The sequence below is a fragment of the Peromyscus maniculatus genome, chromosome 4 (genome assembly GCF_049852395.1).
Source record: "Peromyscus maniculatus bairdii isolate BWxNUB_F1_BW_parent chromosome 4, HU_Pman_BW_mat_3.1, whole genome shotgun sequence".
NCBI classification, from domain to species: domain Eukaryota; kingdom Metazoa; phylum Chordata; class Mammalia; order Rodentia; family Cricetidae; genus Peromyscus; species Peromyscus maniculatus.
In genome coordinates this window covers 24,077,153-24,092,675 of record NC_134855.1, presented here as the reverse complement: position 1 = coordinate 24,092,675, position 15,523 = coordinate 24,077,153, and the positions used below count along the sequence as shown (strand labels likewise).

The window sequence follows — 15,523 nt, the reverse complement described above, 5'->3', positions numbered from 1 at the left end:
TCCATTTGCATCAGCATATTTTACTTGTCGCATGCACACGTTAGACACCTGTTATTAAAAACCAGGTCCATAAGTGCTGCTGATTCATTTGAATATAATTCCATTTTCATAAGATTTATCAGAGTCCAAAGGGCAGAGCTTTTTAAAGGGAAGTAACAAAATAAAGAATATGATATTATTGATATGCTCATGTGTGTCTCTCTTTGGTATCTAGATACAGTAGACTTTGAGGATCAAAGTAGGGATAAATTGACTATGAATGAAAGCAAAACATTATGGTCTAGTCAATGGTAACATGATCTACCATCTCTTTTCCAATAGAAAAAAAAGATCAATTGCTGCTACACATGCTTATCAACTATGCCAAACACTACACTACCTAGCACATAGTACATGCTCAATAAATATTTGGTGATTCTTTGGTAAAGAGGGGAATGTGTAATTTAATGAAATGTCAGACTTAACAAGTATTTGCTAAAATGGTGTATGAGACTCTATGTGAGTGCTTTTACAGTCCATGTCACTTAATCCATTTGGAAAGAGCTTTGGGGAAATACTAAACTAAAAAGACTGGGCTCTTCTGCTAACTAGGAATGTAATGTTAGACTAACTTTTCTAATTTTGTAAAGTGGGAGACTGTGTCGAGTCAGCGAGTACGTGGTACATATGGTACTGCTCTCTCTTTCGTCAACCGTGGTAGACGTGAAAAAAATCTATCCCCGCACTTTTCCCCACTGAGTCTGGACTTTGCCATAAATTCCTTCTTAGCACAGCTCTCCAGGCAACCACCACCAACTGATCAAATTTGGCACACAAGATGAATCTATTTTCTACCCCTGGACTATATTATCTCTGAGGCCCCTTCCAAAAATTGAATCAAGAACTCTTACAGACCACTAAAATCCTACATTTTCAAGCAACTATCCTAACTATTTGGTTGCTTTCTAATTAGAGTGTATCAAATATGCTCTTAAGCTAGATGTCCATTGTTACGATTTGGAAAAAAAAATGTGCACCCTATATAGAATTTCACTATAATAGAATTTTAATGCATTTAACCCATGAAATACGCTCAAGTAAAAGAGTGTTCAATGTCTTTCCCTCTTTTGGATTATCCACAAAAGTACTCTTTTCCAGGCAGTTATGCAAAGCAGATCAGGAAAGCAGCATGAAGCAATACTTTGCACAGCACAGCCCTTCGATATGGAAGCAAGACAGCAGCATGGTCCCAGTTTCTGCCAGACAGCGTTGGTGGTGTGAGAGAAAGCACAGAAACCTGGAGGCACATTGAAAGGACACATTCAGACTCCTTGAGTGAGATGGAAAGATGAGAAACAAATGCAGCTCTCAGGATAGGAGCTGGGAAAAGTAATCCCCCCCCCCCAAACCCTTCAGTGTGATAAGCATTAGAGGCAGCTGAAATGAATCCATCAGGAGCATATACTTAGAGACTGCATGGAGTCCAGCTCTCTGCAACGTTTTTAGAAAAGTGAATAAGATAGTGCCTGCTTTGGGGAAAAACTGGATTCCAACTAGAAAAAAAAATAGTGTTAAAAAACTACTCATAAGTAAGGATACTCTTGTTTTGATATTCCAGCTACCTAGACCCACATAAGCAGTATGTCAATCAATTACGACTGAAAGGCATGGTTTCAACAAAGAATGTCCCAAGTATTCTTTATGTGTGACAAAATGCCCTGTTGGGTGGCTTTGTCGCCTGAGTTCCTTTCCTAGATATTTATTATGTCATGTTTCCATTCATGACAGTGGTGAGTAGGGTTCCTTCACCTGCACATCATACAATTCTCCCGCTTCTAACACAAGAACCTTTCCCCTAAGGAACTTCCATCCCCATGCTCCATCTCTGTGGGATGGGTGGGACTGATGTTTACACTCTAGCTCAGTGGGCAAGTACACCATCTAGCATGCACAATGACAGCCCTATGCTGAGACTGTTAGAAAAAGAGAAGCTCAAGGTATGCCCAGACTTGCTGGTACCACCAATCACCAAAGACTAAAAATAAAATCCAATATCGGGAAACAGAAGAGGAAAGTGGATGCCACCAGCCCCTACTCATATGCTGTGAGTGCCTTGATAGAGCAATGTTTGATTCTAGCTATATTTCTGGATGTGAAATTATCCAAGCCCATTTGTTTTTACTTCCCACCCACCATCCAGCTTAAAGCAGTTTAACAGGGATTTCTATCACAAACAATGAAAACAGGCTGGCAAACTCACCATGTCACTGGCATGTAGTGCAGCAGGCAGTTGGCCCCACATAATGAAACCTAGACCCTAAGAATTCTGTTTCCTACCTTGTGTCCCATGTAGTCCTTTGTAGGAGCACCAAGCCGATCCCCGTTCTCCTTTCAATGCAGAGGGCTCTACTAATATTCTTTTCTGGAAACTATTTGAAAATGAGACAACCACCATAATTATGCTTGACAATCTATAAAAAGTTTCCCTTGAGTGAGGATTTTCTTTTCAAGTTACAAGTTAAAACAATACTTTGCGAATATAGTGTATCTAATTATTGGGGGAAAAAAATCACCAGAATAAGGAAGAAGTTCGTGGTTAGTTGTATTTGTTAGACTACATTGTTAGTTCTCAAGTTAGGGCCCTATATTCTCTTGCTTATTTCCCTTAAGAGTTCACTGAGTTTCATCAAGTGCCTCAGAAAGAAATGGCCATGTAATGTAAATTCCACCTCAAGATTCAAGGCATCCCCTAGAGACAACAGACACACTCACTCTGGAGGGCATCTCGGGATACTGGCAGGGAACACTGGGTATCTCTGCCTAACTTCAAGAAGTAGTTTATGCAATGGAATGAGCTAGCTGGTGAAAATAAGTAAAACATAAACAACTTAGAAGAGGCGGGATTAAGTTTCCCATGCGAAATATCAGGCCAATCTGTAATGGCTACCTGCCTGAGCCCAGCAGCGCTTAGCACAGCCCTTAGCACGTTGTCTAACCTAAGAAGTCATGCTGCTGTTTTCAGGCAAGCTGCCTATGGGAACATGTTCATCGCAGCACCCTTACCACCAGTAACACTTTTAAACCAAGCGTTTGTTCTTTTAACCTACTTCCTGTTTAGAAAACCCTTCTATTTTGAACAGAATGTTTACTTTTTCACCTTTTTGTAAGAGGAATTGCATTTTATTAGCTAGAATTCCAATACAGCTAAATGAGGAAAACTCAATAAAAAGGTTGAAAAATTTCATCCAATAAATTTGCTGTGAAATGCCAAGCTTGTGGCTGTGCCTGCAGTCATTTTAGTTATAAGACACACAGTAGGCAACAGTTTGGAGGGGATTTAACCATTGGTTTCTAAGCTGAGTAAGATAGATGTGTTCATTCATATGAAGTAATATAATTTTTCTTGGGAAAGTTTAATATTATACAAATCCATTAGCATATTTACAAATTAATCTTCCCTTAGGAAAAAAAGATTTAGAATTTACAGCAGGAAAGGCTTTATTGCTTTTAAAACTTCATTTTTAAAAAAAGAAAAGAAAAAGAAGGAAAATTGCATTGAACTATAAGTGCCTTGTTATGACTAAGAGTTTTGTAATACCAAAATTTATTAATGAGCAAACCAGAATTTTCTAGTAGCTCATGGACAATGTGGTTTCTATACTACAAATTGCAAATTTCTGTAAAATTAAACCTGTTTGTGTAAGGGCAAGCTAAATGACACTAAATCATTTAGACACTCAAGACTACTAATGTGAATGTCCCCTGGATATGTTTGTGTCTGCGTTCTCAGATACTTGTTCTCATTTTGGCAAGATAGGTTTGAAACCTTCCCAATATCAATAACAACAAAAGCCAGTCCTTGTGTTTCAGTTCTTCCTCAATCAATTAACTGTTAACTTGAACTGGTGACTGATGACAGAATCAAGTCCTGACATTCCATTGTCATAGAGTACATGTTCTTATAGCCACAGAGAGAAACTCGGAAGGTGGGATCATCTCAATGTGTACGCAAATGCCACACATATAATAGAGTTGAAAAGTGATTTGATTTTGCTCAGTCTGTTCTTTGATTATCCTCACATTTATTTTGTGACCATCCTTTTCTTAACAGAAGGTTAAGTCCGTTTTCTACACACAGAACACAGCAAAATATTAGCAGCTATTCCATATATAAATTGAAAAAGTATTTCACTGAGAACTTAATAATCGCTTTTGCAGTATTTCAAAATAGTGAAAGAAATCAAAGTAGTTTCTATACTAAAATGTTCTTTTGTAGGCTAAAAATCTGCTACGCCACTTGTAGAACACTATCCCACACATTCTCGAGGCTAAAAGCCATACAGTAATCACAATAATCACTTATTGATTACCTTTAATAATCACAACAACCCTACCAGGTAATCACTATGTTCATTTGTAATTCATACAAGAGACAATTCAGATCAAAGTTGTTGAATATCAAAGACATCTAGTCAGTGGATGATGAGCCCCAGAATGAGTCCAGATAGTCCACATGGAAGTTTCATATCTTGAAGTATGCATTCCCAACCTTTCTTTTGTGGTGGTAATCTAATTGTACTGAAATATTATTTTGATTGTATGTTAATAAATAAAGTTGTCTGGGGGTCAGAGCTATTAGAGCCATAGCAAGAGTGTGGCGGTGGTGGCACACGCCTTTAATCCCATAGATATCTGTGTGTTCAGGGTCAGAGCTATTAGAGCCATAGCAAGAGTGTGGCGGTGGTGGCACACGCCTTTAATCCCATAAGATCTCTGTGTGTTCAGGGATACAGTCAGCATTGGAGACATATGCCTTTAAGACCTAGGGGGCTGTACATTCAGACAGTAACGAGGCAGTCATGTGTTTGGGTTTACAACCAATGAGAAGGCAGAACAACATACTATAAAAAAACGAACCGACAGGAAGTAGGTCTCTTTTCGCGAAGCTGGGACAGCAGGAGGAAGGGTGAGATTTTAGCTCTGAGCTCTGACTTCTCGGCTCTCTCTTTTACATTGTTTCTGTGTTTCTTATTTAATAAGACGGTTGGTTACATCTACATTCTTTATACCTTGAAATTTCTTTATGCCTTTCTTTATACCTTTCCTATACTGTTTTCTAACATAGTAAATAACTGTCTACAGTCACTCAAGGATCTGGACCTCAATAAATAAGAATGACAATTATTTCAAAGGGTTTTGTTTCCTCCTTTATATTTCACTAATTTTTGCTTCTGCACTATATATCTACTAGATCTAGATTATTTCTCCTTTTAATTTTTTCCTAGATTCTTTTTCTATGTCTTCTGATTATTTAGGTTTGTTTCTTTTGCCCAAGACAAGGCATTACAGCTATACTTAATGACTCCCATGAAGCATTTCCTTTGCAAATTAAACATCCTCCCATTAAACGGATGTCCCTCAAAGGAAGACATATCCTCTCACTTCTTTTCCTAGGCCCACCAGTTATCCAAGAACCTCTTACAAAGGGCAGAATACACTGGGTTTGCAGCTTATAGAAGAGAGTGACAAGCTAACTGTGATAGTCCCTGAGCTCAGTCCTCAGTGACTCAAAACAAAAAGCATCTCAGCCAGAAACAGCTCCCACCAATGTTTGACCATTATGACTGGCATGCCTCCTCTGTCAGAGCCCCATACTCATTTACTTCTAAGTTCTAAGTTTATGGATAAAAATGCCAGGTTCTGTGATTAACTTCCAGCTTTCTCCTTTCCAACATAGTATACAGATAGTATCCCCCTGGAAAACCTTGGACTTCCTCTCTTCTATGATTCAGTAATAACTTAGAACAGGGAAGAACTCTCTGGGCAAAAAGCCTAGAAAAGGGATCATTGCCGCTCATCCTTATGATGAATCTAAAATCATACAGAATTTTAAATTTTAAAAAAATTTAAGTAGTACTTTCTTACTAGGGTAGTTCCAACAAGTTTTGTCACAGTGATAGGATGGAAGTTATTACAGATACAAAGTACATGAAAAAGAACAGAACTGATCAAATGTTATCGGAAATATTTGAAGAGCAATCTGAGAAAAACCCCAGAGAACTTTCATGCCCAGATGAAAATATCAAAATCTTCTGACAGTGATGCTAGAATTCAGAATCTCTGGAAAAAACAAATACCTATCTAGTTTTTCTAGATGTATACAGGTTTGTATGGCATTTCTATCTCTGGTATATCACGTTGTATTAATAGGTGGGGTATAAAAGGGACATCTGTCAATTCTCTTTAATCGAGAGAGAAACTAAGAGATGGGGATGTTCAGTGGCCTTCTTTCATTACACACAGAAAATAACAGCATAGTGCAATAAAACAAGTTTGGCCTTCCTGGTTAATACGCTTTTCAGACATCCTCTCTCAAAATGTACTTCAGCCCATCACGCTTAACCTACACTTTCCACACCTCCAGATGGAGATACTCACAGATATACCTGCTTACTTTGGCACAAACTCAAAGAAAGAAGGTTGGAAAGCTGGCTCTTTTCTTGTACACTGACTAATTTCCCCCTTCCACACATAGACTGCAAGAACATCAGGTAGATCCATTTACTCCCACCCCTGCATCCCACTTCTCATCCGAAACTGACATATTAATTATGGCTCCTTTGAAATTTTCTCTTACAAATGTAGGCTCAGACTTCAACACCTAAATGAATTATATATATATACTGCACAAGCCTGTTTGTTCCAGGTTTCTTAAAAGGAGAAAATGAATGTAGCATATTAATCATCACACCGATGTCGCTGATTGAAAAATAAATTATTTAAATGAGTAACACTCTTTTTAAAAAAAATACTTTCTAGACATTTTTTTTCTAGTGTTGCAAGTTGAAAGATTGGGGGAAATGCTACAATATACTACTGATATGATACAAGGACCAAACTAAAGTTGTGTATAGGTCATGTATAGAATATTATCAATTGGTTCTGCTGTTATTTATCAAATTTACTGAATGGTAATCAAAACTGATTAAGAAGGTCTACACACCCAGACAGATCATTACAGATCTAAATATATTTCTTACCTTCGCACATGAAAGCTATAACTTCCCAAACATATCGCATGAGGAAAAGAAAATGGTATAGCCACAATGTGTACTTATTCAGCTCGTACTACTCAGTGCTTAAACTTCCTAGAGAGCACATTCTTTATGTTTTGTAGTTTACTAAATACATATTACAGATGTATCATCAATACAACGAAGAGTTCCAGGAATGAAACTGCCAGTAATGCAAGAAGAAAGACACAAAACTCAAGATGGAATGACCTCCTTAAACAGTCAAGGAATGAATACTCAATGCATAGAATGTATATGAACCAGAGGGGCAAAAGGAATATTCAGCGATAACCACATATCAAACTCAGAAAGTGCAGGGGTAATGTAAGAGTTATGTAAGTTAAGGGAGGCCATTTCTGAGGAAAATTAACAATGCAAATTCCAGAAAATTCTTGTTATTCAAATATTGCCCCAAGGGTAATCCATGTGGGTGGAGCACTGCTCCACAGTATCCTTTAAGGAAATTCATGATGGAGTGTAACCATCATCAGGGAAAGACTTCCCTGATCACCCTGGAGAGTGGTTTTTACAAGCCAGGGGATAAGGGAAGAAAAAAATAGAGAAATGTGTGATAAGTTGTAATGGGGCAGGATATAAGAATTCAGTAAGACTGTAACTATCATTCTGCTGGAAATGTGCATCTGTTAAAATCTTAGTTAGCTGTGGTATGTATTTCTACTCAGTTACACCAGTAAGCATTTACCATTTATTTTTAGTTAAGACTGTGTTGTCTCTTACTAAGTTTTATCTTGTGTCTGTTAGTGTCCATATCATTTGTTCCTCTTAGTGTAGCTACATGAGGACATCTAAAGCAGTATGTCTTAATAAGAAGTTAACACATTTAATTTTTGTATTAGCACTACTGATATATAACTCATATAACATACAGATGGCCCTTTCAAGTTTATTTTTCAGTGGATTTGATGTTTTTCTAACAATCCTCACAATAGTTTAGAACAGTTTTTGTGACCTCACAGAGAAAATGCCCCTTGCATTCCATCCTCTTAATTTTATACAGCATCCTGTCAGTCCCTATAGTTTTGCCTGTCCTTCACATTTTGTAAAAACAGAGCCGTATATTACTAATGACATTTTTACTTAGCATAAAGTTTCCAAAACTTTTTCACGATGAAATGTGACTGAATAATAATCTTCTGTTGCATGGGTAGACCACATTTTGCTTATTCAGTTATCAATTGATAGATTTTTAAGTGGTCTCAAGTCTCTGGCTATTGTGAATAATGTTGCTAGAAACACTCATGTTCATTTTTTTCCTGTGAACTTTTTTTTTCATTTCTCTTAGATGCATATAAGGAACTGGAATTATCCCTTTATGTGGTTAGTCTGTAATTAACCACTTGAAGAATTATCAGAATGTTTCCATAGTGCCCGCACTAGTTCATATCCTTATCACAGTGTCTGAGTATTCTGAATTCTTCTTATCCTCTCCTGCTTTTGTTATCATCTGACATTTTGATTATGGCAATTCTATTTGGGTATGAAGTAGTGCAATTGTTGATTGGTACTTCCCTGAAGACTAGTAAGACTGAATGCTTCTTGTGAATGCATTCATGTATTTGTTTTACTGAATTGTCTAGTCATTTACTTGACCATTTTTTTTTTGGTTTTTTTATTATTATTATTATTATTATTTTACAACACCATTCAGTTCAACATAATAGCCACAGAATCCCCTGTTCTCCCCCTCTCGCCCACCCCTCCCCCCAGCCCACCCCCCATTCCCACCTCCTCCAGATCAAGGTCTCCCCCGAGGACCGGGGTTGACCTGGTAGACTCAGTCCAGGCAGGTCCATTCCCCCCTCCCAGACCGAGCCAAGTGTCCCTGCATAAGTCCCAGGATTCAAACAGCCAACTCATGCAACGAGCCCAGGACCTGGCACCAATGCACAGCTGCCTCCCAAACAGATCAAGCCAACTGACTGTCTCACCCGTTCAGGTGGCCTGATCCAGTTGGGGGCCCCTCAGCCTTTGGTTCATAGATCCTGTGCTTCCATTCATTTGGTTATTTATCCCGGTGCTTTATCCAACCTTGGCTTCAACAATTCTCGCTCATATAAATCCTCTTCATACTCACTAATTAGACTCCCAGTGCTCCACCAGGGGTCCAGCCGTGGATGTCTGCCTTCAGATTCCTCAGTCCTTGGATGGGGTTTATGGCATCACTATTTGGGTGTCTGGCCATTCCATCACCAGAGTAGGTCAGTTCCTGCCGTCTCGCGACCATTGCCAGCAGTCTTTTGAGGGGGTATCTTTGTGGATCTCCGTGGGCCTCCCTAGCTCTCTGCTTCCTCCCCTTCTCACCTTCCCATGTGGTCTTCATTTACCATGGTCTCCTATTCCTTGTTCTCCCTCTCTTTTCTTGATCCAGCTAGGATCTCCCACTCTTTCCCTCGACTGTCGCCCTTCATTGTTCCCACTCATGACCAGGCTATTCATGTAGATCTTGTCCATTTCTCCGTGTCTTTTTTGGGGTCCCGTTTTCCAGGTAGCCTCACTGGTGATGTGAGTAGCAGTCTAGTCATCCTTGTTCCACATCTAGCATCTTCCTATGAGTGAGTACATACCATATTTGTCTTTCTGAGTCTGGGTTACCTCACTCAGGATGATTTTTTCTAGATCCATCCATTTGCCTGCAAACCGTGTGATGTCGTTGTTTTTCTCTGCTGAGTAGTATTCCATTGTGTATATGTGCCACAATTTATTTATCCATTCTTCAGTTGAAGGGCATCTAGGTTGTTTCCAGGTTTTGGCTATTACAAACAATGCTGATATGAACATAGCTGAGCAAGTGCTCTTGTGGTATGATTGAGCATTTCTTGGGTATATGCCCAGGAGTGGTATAGCTGGATCTTGGGGGAGATTGATTCCCAATTTTCTAAGAAAGCGCCATATTGATTTCCAAAGTGGTTGTACAAGCTTGCATTCCCACCAGCAGTGGAGGAGAGTTCCCCTAGTTCCACATCCTCTCCAGCATAAAGTGTCTTCAGTGTTTTTGATCTTAGCCACTCTGACAGGCGTAAGGTGGTATCTCAGAGTTGTCTTGATTTGCATTTCCCTGATGATTAGGGAGGTTGAGCAATTCCTTAAATGTCTTTCAGCCATTTGGGATTCCTCTGTTGAGAATTCTCTGTTTAGTTCTAAAGCCCATTTCTCAATTGGACTGTTGGTACTTGACCATTTTTTAAAAATTGGTTCTTCTATTTTTTTTTTTTTGCGAGACTTCTGTATTATTCTAGATTCAATTCCCAAACTAGATTAACAATATTTACCCACTATGGGTTATCTTTTCAAAGTCCGTTTTAAGTTAAATTTACATACTATTTTTCTTTGTTGCTCATACTTTTGGGACCATATCCAAGAATTCATTGTGAAATGTAAGATTCTGTTCATTTATGCCCATGCTTTCTTCTAAGGTTTTAAAACTTGTGTTTGGACACTTGATAAGTCTTTGGTTGATATTTTGATACCCTGCGAAGTCAGCATAATTTCTTTATTTTGCACGCAGAGATCTAGTTGTCTCGGGATAATTTTTTTAAAAAAAATATTCTTTCTTTGTTGAATTGACTTGGCAGACAAGTAAACACTGAAATGTGTTTATTTCTGAACACTTAACTGGATTCTGTAGCTCTACATGTGAATCCTAATACCAGTACTGTGGGAGGCCTGCTGCCACTTTTTCCAGGGTGCTCTTGAGGAGAGAGGGGTAAGAAAATTGTAGATGGAAAGATAGCAGAGAGGAGACAGACAGAAACACAAGATAACTTTGGGAGGACCTGGATCAAAATCCACCGGCCCCTTCTGTCTCTTCAAAAGGGCTTTATAACAATGCCAAGGGGCGGGGTAAAAGGCCTCCTCCTTGCCATCAAAGCATACCACACAGCCAAGTGCAGACCATTCCAAACACCTGGTAAACACACCCGTGGTCCAATCATCTCTTTATGCAGCGTTGCTGCGTAAAACAAGCTCGGATCTCACTAGGAAACCTCTGTGGCTCCGACGCAGTACCACAATATCTTCATTACATTTGGTGTGTCTTTGCAAGGATATTTTAATTTTCATTAATATACTAATATTTGAGGCCTTCAAATTCATTTTGAGGGTTGGAGCAATAGCTCAGGAGATAAAAGTGCTTGCTTTGTAAGCAGTGTGATTCTCATAAATGTCTTTACAAGTTAAAAAAAAATTTCTATTCTAATCTAATAACAAAGTGATCCAATTCTAAACATATATGCGCCAAATGTTAGTGTACCTAACTTAATAAAATAAGCACTGTTTGATGTAAAGTCATAGACTGAGCTAAATAGCTCATGAGTAATTTCAATACCCAACTCTTACTCACAAAAATTTTCAAAAACCCATCGAACTTCAATAACAGTATAGATCAAATGCATTTTAAAGTTTACATTCTATAAATACTCCACTCCAAAACAGCAGAATGTATACATTCTTCTCAGCAGTTCATGTTACTTTCTCTAAAGAAGGCCACCTTTTAGGACACATACTGAGTCTTAACAAGTACCAAAAAAAAAAATCTTTGATTTTATCTGATTTCAATTAAAAAAAACTATCAACATCAAAAAAACAATAGAAGATATGCAAATTCAGGAACACCGAACAAAGACCACATGCATTTTAACTTATAAAAAATAGCCTCGGGTTTGCATTTTTACTTCAGAGTAAGAAGAAATGCCTTCTTCCCATGTGTTACCTTTTGTTTTATTGTCACACCTTTTACATCTCTAAATGACAAAACTCAATAGGCACTCTTCTTTCCATAACTTGACATCTTTAGTAGAAGCACAAAGAAGAAAAGTGAGCAAGCATGCATTTGTTCCATTTTCTACATTAACATTTCTGTTTTATCAATAAATGCATCGATTTTTAATCGCAACTGTTACTCCTTTAGAGAATAACCTTAGCCTTCAACTTTTCCTCAAGTAGCATCAATCACTTTGAATCACATTTGAAGACAACTCAATGGTTTGCTTCTCTTCTCTCCCAGCTCCTCTCTGCTGAAGAAAGCAGAGGAAATGCCCCCATTTCTATGTCTACTAACTCAGGAACTTGGCACCAAATGATTGGCAGTATGAGGGCAACCAGCCTCGGGTCTGTTCTGCCTGACCTTCTCCATAGGGAACTCTCTGTTTGGTCACGACTGGTGCAGCCAAAACTCCAAAGTTCTTGGCAGTACCACATCACAGGAGGATCTCTATGCCATCATTGGGTGCTGCACAGTAGAGTGTCTTAGCCACACCTGCTCAGAATGCAGCCTCAAAAGAAAGTCGCCGCAACTGGATAAGAAATAACTTCCCATCTGCACTTCTCTGGAAGAGAAAAAGGGAAGAAACCAGGGTTCATGTCTACACCACTCCTGAGTGGAGCAGAGGGGCACTGGAGGCTGCAGTTTGTAGCTTACAAAGCACAGATTTGCCTGCTCTTTATCAGAACGTAGTTGGTTTTGAGAGAAATACTTCTTAATTCACATTATGTCTATAGGACCATTTTCACAAATCTTGGGTTAGTTTTGATTTCTTTTCAAAAATGTTTTATCAGGAGGAAGACTTCACACCGCCTCCCCTTGTCATTCTAGAGAACTCCTGGCCTCTTCAGTTTTATCTTTTCAATTATACTGAGTCAGTTTCATTAATGAAAAAGTACTATTGGAACTAGGAGGGCCAAGGGTGGGTTTGTTTATTTGTTTGTTTTTGTTTGTTTGTCAGCCTTCTTACTGGGGTTTTAGAGTATAGAATCAGCAGGCTTTGCATCATTAGTTATACATAGAAATCACCATAGTCTTCCTTGTGATTATCTCCTCTTGCTATCTTGCTAAATACAATGAAAAGACACTCAAATATTCTGGCTTTCTCTAAAGGCTTTTTCTAAACTGACAGGCTTGGTGTTTCTTCTTTTCAGGTTGTTATGTGCAATTTTACCAAATATATGATATAGATACCCAGTGGTTTTTCCATTTCCAATATTTGTCTTTATTTCAGCTGACTGACCAATATACCATATTCCAAGATTTTATATGGTAACAATATATTTCAGGATACTAATTACTACATTAATTAGGTAAGGCCAAAAAAAAAAACACTTAAGACATAAACCAAATCAAAGTTTACTTCTTACTTGCAGAAGAGTAACAGGCCAATGAGCAAATCTGTAGAGCAATACTCAAAACCAATAATAATAAGAGACAGTTTTAGAAGTTATATGCAACATATCCTTCAAACAGCAACCAATCTAGAACATAGCTTTGTCATAAAGTTAAGACACTCTATGAAATGTCATAATCACATCATGGAAAGTTTTGTGGTCCTTTGTAGACTCAAAACATTATAAAGCTGAAAGCTTTCTTAGAATATTTAGAATGGTTCAGAGGAGTATTTGTGGAAAACTGATATTAATCACTGAAGTATTTACAGGTTACATATATATGGAAGATAACTTTTGTGAAGAAGTACTGGTCTCTCTCTCTCTCTCTCTCTCTCTCTCTCTCTCTCTCTCTCTCTCTCCTTCTCTCCCCCCCCCCCGCCCCTCCCTCCCCCCATAGGAACTGAATTTCCACTCCTAGGGACACTGTAGTTGCTATTGTGTTAGAAAAAGGATTAAATTGTGCCTTTCTAAAGTTCATGTTGAAGTCCTTAGCCTCAGTACCCCATAATGTAGCTGTGCCCTAAAAGGGTAATTAAGGTAAAATAAGATCATAGGGGTGAGTTCTAATCAACACAGAGAGGCCAGGTCACAGACAATTAGGCCAATGAGCAACCAGGTGAGCACACGGGAGAAAGGTACAGTTGTAAGCCAAGATGAAAAGCATAGAAGAAACCAAACCTGCTGACTTCTTTAGCTCAGATTTCTGGAATCCATAACTAAGAGAAAATAAATTTATGTGGTTTAAGTTGTCCTCTCTAGGGTGCTTTGCTGTGGCAGCCAAGGCCAACAAATCTACGAGGGAAGAGAGAAAGCCTACAATTGGTGTGTTAGAGACTGCTAACCAGTAGTAATTTAGATAGGTCTTTATCTGGAAGAAATATAGATAACAGGAAAAAAAATGAGAAAAAAAATCAGAGATTCCAAGACGTGATAGACAGCTGGGTATTCTGATATCTCCCTGTAGGGTCTGGTGAGAGTTATCACCAGTGCTAACCAATATTGAATTATATGGACATGGGGGACACATGGGAAATATACAGGTTAAAGCAGATGCCAAGTGAATGTCTTACCTACCAACCAGATCCTGTGGATCCTGTGGTGCTGAAGGAGGCTAGACTTGATGACGGTTTACTTTGAATAGATAGTAATGTTTGTATGTGAGCTACAGAGACAATTACTTGCTGGAGATGTCACCAGCTTTCTAATGAGGAGTGTCTTTGTGCTATCCCCAGAACCATACTGGTTAACTGGACTGCAAACTCATAGAGCCAATTCAATAATGTACAGCAAAAGCCAACACAATCTAATAACTGCAAATATGCTTTTCATTGTTTAGGTACTATAAGAATAAGACTAAAGAAAAAAGCTTTGGACCCATGCTCATTGTCAACCAAAATGAGATGAATGAGCACTAGTGAGGAGCCAGCTCCTATGAGGAACTGAGGAAACGGCAGTGAAACTAAGAGGAAGATAAATGTGTCCCCGGCATTTGTGAGCTCCAGCAGATTCGTTCTTCAGGATCTGTTTTCTTATATGTTAATTCAGGATCATCATATTGATTTTTGGATAATTCTTGGAAAAAAAACTAATGTTTTTTTTTTTCAGGAGAAAACATTAAAAGTATTTAAGACAATACCTGGCATATAACTCTGTGCTGAGTTTCTTTCTTACTTCAATCCACCTTTGCTCTTACTACCAAAATCAACATATAAGAAAAATTCCTTTGGGTATTTTATTGTTGAAATTTATCAACCTTCATGACAAAATCTAAGACATAGGGAAAGGCCAGCTCTTACTGGAGTAAACTGGCTTTTCATTATCCTGGAAGAAACCTTCAGGACTGTCAATATATTCTTCTTGAAGGAGTGTGAGTGTGTGTGAATGTGTGTGTGTGTGTGTGTGTGTGTGTGTGTGTGTGTGTGTGTATGTGTGTGTGTGTATCACAGAATACAAAAGCAAGATAACTTGTTGAAATAGACTACAAAGAGGATACAATAAAGAATACTCAACAGAAACAAAACAAAATAACCCACTATCTTAAAATATGAAAAGCCTTATATTTTTATACATGGAATAAACTAAGGAGTTTTTTTTTTTTTCAAGAAGTTCAGTTAGCTCTCCTTTCTGGACTGAAAAAACAATACAAGAAAAGGGGTGAATCAATCCCTGTTACCTTCAAACATTGTGGGGAGTGCATACATTGGGTAACATATTGATTGGCATGGTGCGTTGTCTGTGGCGTTGAGCAGGGTTGTCAAGTGTCCCCTTCCAGCTGCCAGGTTGGTTGAGCAATC

The 15,523-nt window shown here is 38.4% G+C and overlaps 1 long non-coding RNA gene across 1 annotated transcript; it reads right to left on the bottom strand.

The window, feature by feature from the left end:
• Nucleotides 1-725: 725 nt before the first annotated feature.
• Nucleotides 726-12,424, bottom strand: LOC143272864 (uncharacterized). The gene is made up of 3 exons (XR_013050472.1): nt 11,782-12,424; nt 2,240-2,408; nt 726-1,276 (listed from the first exon to the last, which is right to left on the bottom strand). It is a non-coding gene; the product is annotated as an uncharacterized LOC143272864 (long non-coding RNA).
• Nucleotides 12,425-15,523: the final 3,099 nt, after the last annotated feature.